The sequence below is a fragment of the Arachis hypogaea genome, chromosome 18 (assembly GCF_003086295.3).
Source record: "Arachis hypogaea cultivar Tifrunner chromosome 18, arahy.Tifrunner.gnm2.J5K5, whole genome shotgun sequence".
Classification (NCBI taxonomy): domain Eukaryota; kingdom Viridiplantae; phylum Streptophyta; class Magnoliopsida; order Fabales; family Fabaceae; genus Arachis; species Arachis hypogaea.
In genome coordinates this window covers 14,796,698-14,804,989 of record NC_092053.1, presented here as the reverse complement: position 1 = coordinate 14,804,989, position 8,292 = coordinate 14,796,698, and positions in this window count along the sequence as shown.

Sequence of the window (8,292 nt, the reverse complement as noted above, 5' to 3'; positions counted from 1 at the left end):
TGTTCGCTTATCTAACTGTGTAGGAAAGAATTGCGGAGATTGAGCAACATGATGAATCATCTAGACTGTTGTCTCAGAATGATTCACTTGCTCAAGGTCTTGGAAAAGAGCACCCAGGTAGAGTGCATGGCATGGGAATCGGACCGACTACTAGTCAAGTGTTCGGTATGAATTCACCTCAGCCGAGCATTGGATCGGAACTCAAAGGGAGGAGACCCAAAGGGTGTTGCTTAAGGATACGAAAAGGCAATGGCGGGTGAAGTAGCAGCCAAGAAGACGAAAAGGCAAGCAATGGAGAGTGCTCTGATGTGTCTAGTTCAAGGGCAAGGTGGAGAGTTGCCACCAAACGTGGCTGCATGGATGAATTCATTAGAGGGACATAATAGAGAGTAGAACTAAGGATTTGAATTTATTCTTTAAGTTAAATATACACTTTTTTATTGTTGACTATGCAACTCTTAGTAAGGAATACACTTTATTGATATTTAGATTAATGAATATTTTTATTAGTTTTGCCAATATTCGTTCACCCATCAATTTATTATTTCAGTTACAAAATAATTAAGTTTTCTAATATCAGAAAAAATTCAAAAAATAACAAAAAAATGATAAAGTAATACAGTAATTAAAAGAACGTTGATTGCCGGTGCAAAATACAGTAATTTTGCGGCCATTTAGACAGAAAAATAGCAGCGGTTAAAAAATGGCCGAAAATAAATTTAAATTTTTGGAAAATTAGATAGCGGCGAACCGCCGCAAAATACATTTAAAAAAATACAACGGTAAACAGAACAGTAGCGGTTCAAAACCGCCAGAAATTGCGGTCGAATTTACAGTTGGTCAAATAGCGGCGGTTTCAAACCGCCGCTAAATCAATCGACGCCATTCGAGTGGTTTCGCTGCGGTTGTGCCGGCAGTTTAACGAAACTGCCGCAAAATCAAATGTCCACGTCCTATACTGCAAGGATTTTTGAACCGTTGGTAACTCGTTTTGCAGCGGTTAAAAATCGCTGCTAATCCTTATATAAATCGCTGCTAAGCGCCGGTTCTCCTGTAGTGGTGACTGTGGAGATAAAAGAGATTTGAAAAAATCCACTCATTATTAGGAGTTAGGTGTTGATTTTCTAATTTGACTTTAGCATAAAATTACAAAGCTAACTGTTATGATAAGTGTGAGATGGATGTCCATTTAACATGGAGAGTTCAATTTTTTTTATAGTGAAATGCCATGTTACAAAGAGAAATCACATTTAGTAAAGGTGAAAAATAAGGACTTTATGCATGTATAAATAGGAGTATGATCTAATGCAATTGACACAGTAATAACAAAACATTCTTCACCTTTTTTACATGCTACAATATATATATATATATATATATATATATATATGAATAATTTCAATTATATTGAAATATTAATTGTGGTGAATATTACTACTAGAGTTATTTATTTACACTATTTTATGTCATATTTATTTCTTCTTTCTTATTTATTTATTTTACAATACGTTATTAGCACGAGACTCTGATCAAATTTAGAAAGATTCAGATAATAAATTTTCATTATGTCAAAACTCTCTCATCTTGAATTTAATGCTCTTGATATATCCAAAAATAACTACTTATCATGGATACTAGATGCCGAAATCCATCTTGATTCAATAGATCTTCGAGATACCATTAAGGCTGAAAATAATGCATTCCAGAAGGATAAAGCCAAAACCATGATCTTTATTCGTCGTCATGTTGACAAAGGATTGAAAAATGAATATCTCACACTAAAAGATTTTGCAAATCTGTAGAAGACCTTGAAGAAAGGTATAATCATCAAATGACAATGATACTTTCTCAAGCCCGATATGAGTGGACGTACTTACATCTACAGGATTTTAAATCCATAAATGAATATAATTCAGCAATGTTTCGAAATACCTCACGAATAAAGTTATGTGGGAAAAAGATAACTGATAATGATATATTAGAGAAAACCTTCTCGACCTTCCATGCCTCAAATATGCTCCTACAGCAGCTGTATTGAGAAAAAGAATTTAAAAAATATTCTGAACTAATTTATTACCTTCTTGTTGCTGAACGCAATAACGAGTTGCTTTTAAAAAATCATGAAGCACGCCTAGCTGGCGCCGCTCCATTTTCTGAAGTAAATGCGGTAAATCATTACCCTATAAGAGGTAAGTGACAAGATTTTGGTAACAAAAAAAATTATGGAAAGAAGAAAAATTTTGTTCACAAGTAAGGATTTCACCAGAAGTGGGATAAAGAAAGAAATAATGGGCAAAATAAATCAACAGAGGATAAATATTTTTGTTGTGGTCGCGTACATGTTGTACCCCGAGGCACCTAGTTGATCTATATCAAGCGTTCTTGAAAAAGGACGACAAAGGAAAGGAGATGAATTTTGTTTCAAACGATGTTGCTGAAAATTACACCACTCATTATGAAGTATCTGATTTCTTTGAGAACTCTGAAGGAAATATTGACTATTTGATTAATGATGGCAAAGTTTAACATGTGGGTTTGTTAAAGTACTCATATAAATAAATAATGTAAAAAAAAATTCTTGTTAAGTTTTATTTCCAATGTATTTAAATTTTAAATATATGTACATAAATAGTTTAATAAAATATTAATATTTATATTTAAGAATTTCGAAATCATTAAATGTGTCAAGTTTTAAAATAATAATAATAGTAATAATAATAAAATTTTAATATATGACATTATTTTTATGTACAGTATTTCTTAGAAAAATGATTCCAATCAAGAATACAATTTTACTATGTATGTACTGCTACTCATTTTATTATTATTATTATTTGTCTTTGAAAAAAATGATAAAGATATATAATGAAGATGTTTGCCTTGAGGATAGTACAAATTTGCACACCATTCAGAAAAGTAATATATATTCTACTTATCTTGTGCCAAAAGAAGAATATGTTAATATTATTATTGGCTCGGACAATGTGATAGAAGGCTCTGGAAGAGCTATAATTTTGTTTCTCGGAAGAACAAAATTCATAATAAATAATGCACTATTGTCTTCCAAGTCTCTAAGAAACTTGTTGAGTTTTAAAGATATTTGCCGAAATAGATATCATATTGAAACCATGAATGAGGGAAATCATGAGTACTTATGTATCACAACTCATGATTCAAATAAAAAGGTTATATTAGAAAAGTTACCCTCACTTTCATCTGGGTTATATTATACTAAAATTAGTGCAATTGAATCAGATGCCATTGTAAACCAAAAGTTTACTAACCCAAATGAATTCATAACTTAGCATGATCGATTGGGTCATCCGAGAACAACTATGATGCAGAGAATTATTGAAAACTCCTATGGACATTCACTAAAGAATCAGAATATTCTTAAATCAAGTGAATTTTGTTGTGTTGCATGTTCTCAAGGAAAGTTAATTTTAAGGCCATCTCCAGCAAAGATTGGATTTGAGTTGCCTTGAATCCTTTGACGTATTCATCCACTATGTGGATCTTTTAGATATTTTATGGTCCTAATAGACGCATCTTCGAGATAGTCACGCGTGTGCTTATTGTCCTCTCGCAACCTACGTTTGCGAGATTACTTGCTCAAATTATTCGATTAAAAGCACAATTTCCAGAAAATCCAATCAAAGCAATTTGTCTTGATAATGCTAGTGAATTTACTTCCCAAGCCTTTGATGCTTATTGTATGGCTAACGGAATAAGCGTTGAACATCCAGTAGCTCATGTTCACACACAAAATGGATTAGTAGAATCACTTATTAAATGCCTCCAATTAATTGCTAGACCCTTACTTATGAGAACAAATCTCCCAACTTCTGTTAGGGGGCATGCAATTCTACATGCTGCAGTACTTATTCGTTTGAGGCCAACAAGTTACCATCAGTTCTCTCCTATGCAATTAGTTTTTGGCCAGCAGCCAAATATTTTTCATTTAAGAATAGTCGGGTGTGTGATATATGTTTTCATTGCACCACCTTCTCGCACCAAAATGGGACCCCAAAGAAAATTGGGGATATATGTTGGATATGATTTTTCCTTTATAGTGAGGTATCTTGAGATACAAACTGAAGATGTATTTAAAGATTGATGTGCAGATTGTCATTTTGATGAATCAAAATTTCTAACATTAGGGAGAGAGAATAAGCTTCCAAAAAAGAAACTTAATTGGAATGCATCATCCTTGATGTATTTAGATCCTGGAGCAGGACAATGTGAGCTAAAAGTTCAAAAGATTATACATTTGCTATTCTTGCAAATGAATTGGCTGATGCATTTTCTAATATGAAAAGGATAACTAAATCATATATACCACCTGAAAATGCTCCAATTCGAATTGATGTCCCAGTCGCACAATGGCCACCGAAACAAATTCACGTTAGAAGCGTGGTAGGCCTGTCGATTTCAAAGACAAAAATTCTCGAACAAAAAGAGCTAAATACTATTCCTGTTGAAAAAGATAAAGACATAGTAAAGACACCTGCAGTTGTCCAAAATTCTAATATAGTTTTGACGCCAAAATATGTTTAGGTACCTGAAAATTATGAAAATGACAAGATCTCGATAAATTATGTCTTTGCAGGAGAAAAATAGGACCGAAATAAGACAATTATCAATGAAATATTTGCATATAATGTGGCATTAAATATCATGCATGAAAGTAAGGATCTTGAGCCAAGATCAGTCAAAGAATGTTGACAAAGAAATGATTGGCCAAAATGGGAAGAAGATATGAAGGCTGAGTTAGACTCACTTGCAAAATGTGAAGTCTTTGGACCTGTAGTCCGTACACTAGAAGATGTAAAACCTGTTAGATACAGATGAGTATTTATGAGAAAACAAAATGAGAAAAATAAATTTGTACGCACAAAGCTCGACTTGTGGCACAAGATTTTTCACAAAGGTCCGGTATAAATTATGAAGAAACATATTCTCCTGTAGTGGATGCAATAACATTGCATTATTTGGTCAGTTTATCTGCATACTCTAAACTACATATGCATTTAATGGATGTGGTAACAACCTACTTATATGGATCATTAGATCGTGATATTTATATGAAAGTCCCTGAAAGATTAAAGATTTCTAAACCATCCAATGAATATTCGCAAGGGTTATATTCAGTCAAATTGCAAATATCTTTATATGGTCTAAAGCAATATGGACAAATGTGGTATAATCGTCTTACTGGGTATCTGGCCAAAAACGGATTCAAGAATGATGATATCTGTCCAGGTGTTTTTATAAAGAAATATACATATGGATTCGTTATAATTGTTGTGTACGTTGATGATTTAAATATCATTGGAACTTCTAAAGAGATTCCAACAATTATAAAAGTTCTAAAATTGAAGAGTTTGAAATGAAAGATTTTAGAAAGACTAAATTTTGTCTCGACCTGCAGATTGAGCATACAAGAACTGGGATCTTTATTTATCCAACAACATACATAGAAAAGATCTTGAAGAGATTTTATATGGATAAGTCACATTCATTAAGTACCCCAATGATCGTAATATCTTTGGATGTTGAAAGGATCAATTCCATCCTAAAGAAGAAAATGAAGATATCCTTAGTCTTGAAGTACCGTATCTTAGTGTCATTAGGGCACTAATGTATCTTGCTAATAATACATGACCTGATATATCATTTACTGTGAATTTACTAGCAAGGTATAGTTTCTCTCCAACCAGAAGACATTAGAATGGAATAAAACAAATTTTTCGATATCTTCATGGAACAGTTGATGTGGGATTTTTTATCCATATGGATCCAAATCACAACTAGTTGGCTATGCAGATGCATGATACTTGTCTAATCCACACAAAGGAAGATCTCAAACAAGATACCTGTTCACATATGGTGGTACAACTATATCATAGAGGTCCACAAAATAGACGATTGCAGCAACATCCTCTAATCACGCTGAAATACTAGTGATACATGAAGCTACTCGCGAGTGTTTTTAGTTCAGGAGTTTAATCCAATATATTCTGTCATCATGTGAACTGATTGATCATAAGATAGCTCCAACTGTATGTTCTATTTGAAGATAATACAGCATGCATTGCTCAACTTAAGGGTGGATACATCAAAGGTGATAAAACAAAGCATATTTCTCCCAATTCTTCTTCACTCATGACATTCAAAATCAAGAAACAATTGATGTCCAACAGATCCACTCAAGCGATAATCTGGCAGATTTATTTACAAAGTCACTCGCTAAAGTCCTCTTTTAAAAGATTGGTACATCAGATTGGATGCGTCGATTTCGAGATATAAAATAATGTCGGCAAGAAGAGAAGACTATATACTCTTTTTTCCTTAGTCAGGTTTTTCTCTCTATTGAATTTTTCTTGACAAGGTTTTTAATGAGACAGTTCTCATCACAAAGAATATTGTATTATTTTTCCTTCACTAAATTTTTTTCATTGGATTTTTCTTTAGTAAGATTTTAATGAGGCATAATCCTAAATGGTCATTCAAAGGAGAGTGTTGTGATAAATATGAGATGAATGCCCATTTAACATAGGCGGCTCAACTCTTCCATGGTGAAACGCCATGTTACCAAGAGAAATTACCATTAATGATTAATGAAGGTAGAAAATAAGGACTTTATGCATGTATAAATAGAAGTAAGATCTGATGCAATTGATACAGCAATAACAAAACATTCTTCACCTTCTTTACATGCTACAATATATATATATATATATATATATATATATATATATATATATATATATATATATATGAATCATTTCAATTATATTAAGATATTAATTGTGGTGAATATTACTACTAAAATTATTTATTTACACTACTTTATTTTATATTTATTTCTTTTTCTTTATTTATTTATTTTACAATACTAACAATATTTTCCGAAGTATAGATATTTTGTTTTCGATCATGATACTTTTTCTTTTACAAAGGAAAACAATAAATTAAAGTCATACTGTTTGAATTATCATCTATAATTATAATCATATACTTATACATATAATTAAAAAAATAAAATAAAATAAGATATAATTAAGGAATACATGTAAGATAAAATAATGTTAAATTATTATTTTAAATTAATTTTTTCATCTTCTTTCAAATATTTTAATTATTAAAAATGTTATTTGTATATTAAAATTAACCACTAAAATTAATCACTATATATTTGCACACAAAATATATATATTATTAATTTATTTTTAATATATATTTATATTTTAATATATATTTTATACTAAAAATTAATTTTAGTGGCTGATTCTCTAACCTTTGTTTTGTTATTTTGACAAAGATATACACTTGTGTTATGGATAAAAAATTGTTTATGTTAAAAGAATATTTGATATACAATATATAGTGAATTCTAATGTGATTATATTATGATGATGATTATAGTAATTATGTAAATATTGTTAAAATTAAAGTTGTATTTTTTTTGTTATATTTTGGCAATATTTTTATTAACAACACTTTTTAAAAGATATTATTTAATTATAAAAAATATTATTTTAATTTTAACAATATATTTAAAATATTATAATTACTATAATAACAGTGATATAGTCATTCTAAATTAATGATATAGGATACAATTAAAGGATATTATGCAGGTAATTTTAGTCGGTAAATATTATATTTTTTTAATATTTAATCAATAATAATTTTACACATATATTTACAGATATTTTATATACAAAAAATATATAATTTATATATATATTTATTAAAAAATAATTTAATATTTATATTAACTAAATAATAATAAAAAATACTAAAAATTAATGACTCCGAACATTTCTCGTAATTTAATCCTACTAACTGCCAAGATAGCAGCCCCGCCGTGGTAATTAGCATATAAAGTTAGAATGACAGCAAAATGGCCTATATATACATTTAGAGTAAGGACAACATTCTGCTATTTTATATTGGAAGATGGAGACATGGAGTAAGGTCTGATAAAATTTTTATTTTTAAAAAATTATTTATTAAAATACTTTTTAAAAATGGTAGTATTTATATTTAATAAATTAAATTATAAATAATTTTTGATAAATATAAGTAATAATAATTATATTTAATAAAAAAATTTTAAAAATTTAAAAAAAATTTATAAACATAAATATAAAAATAATTTTAAATATTTATTAATATAAAATTATATTATTAGATTAATACAAGCTCTAAAAAAATTTTCTTTAAGTGTTATTAAAAGTCATAACTTTTAAAAATTATAAGTATAAGTAGATAATTTTTATTTAT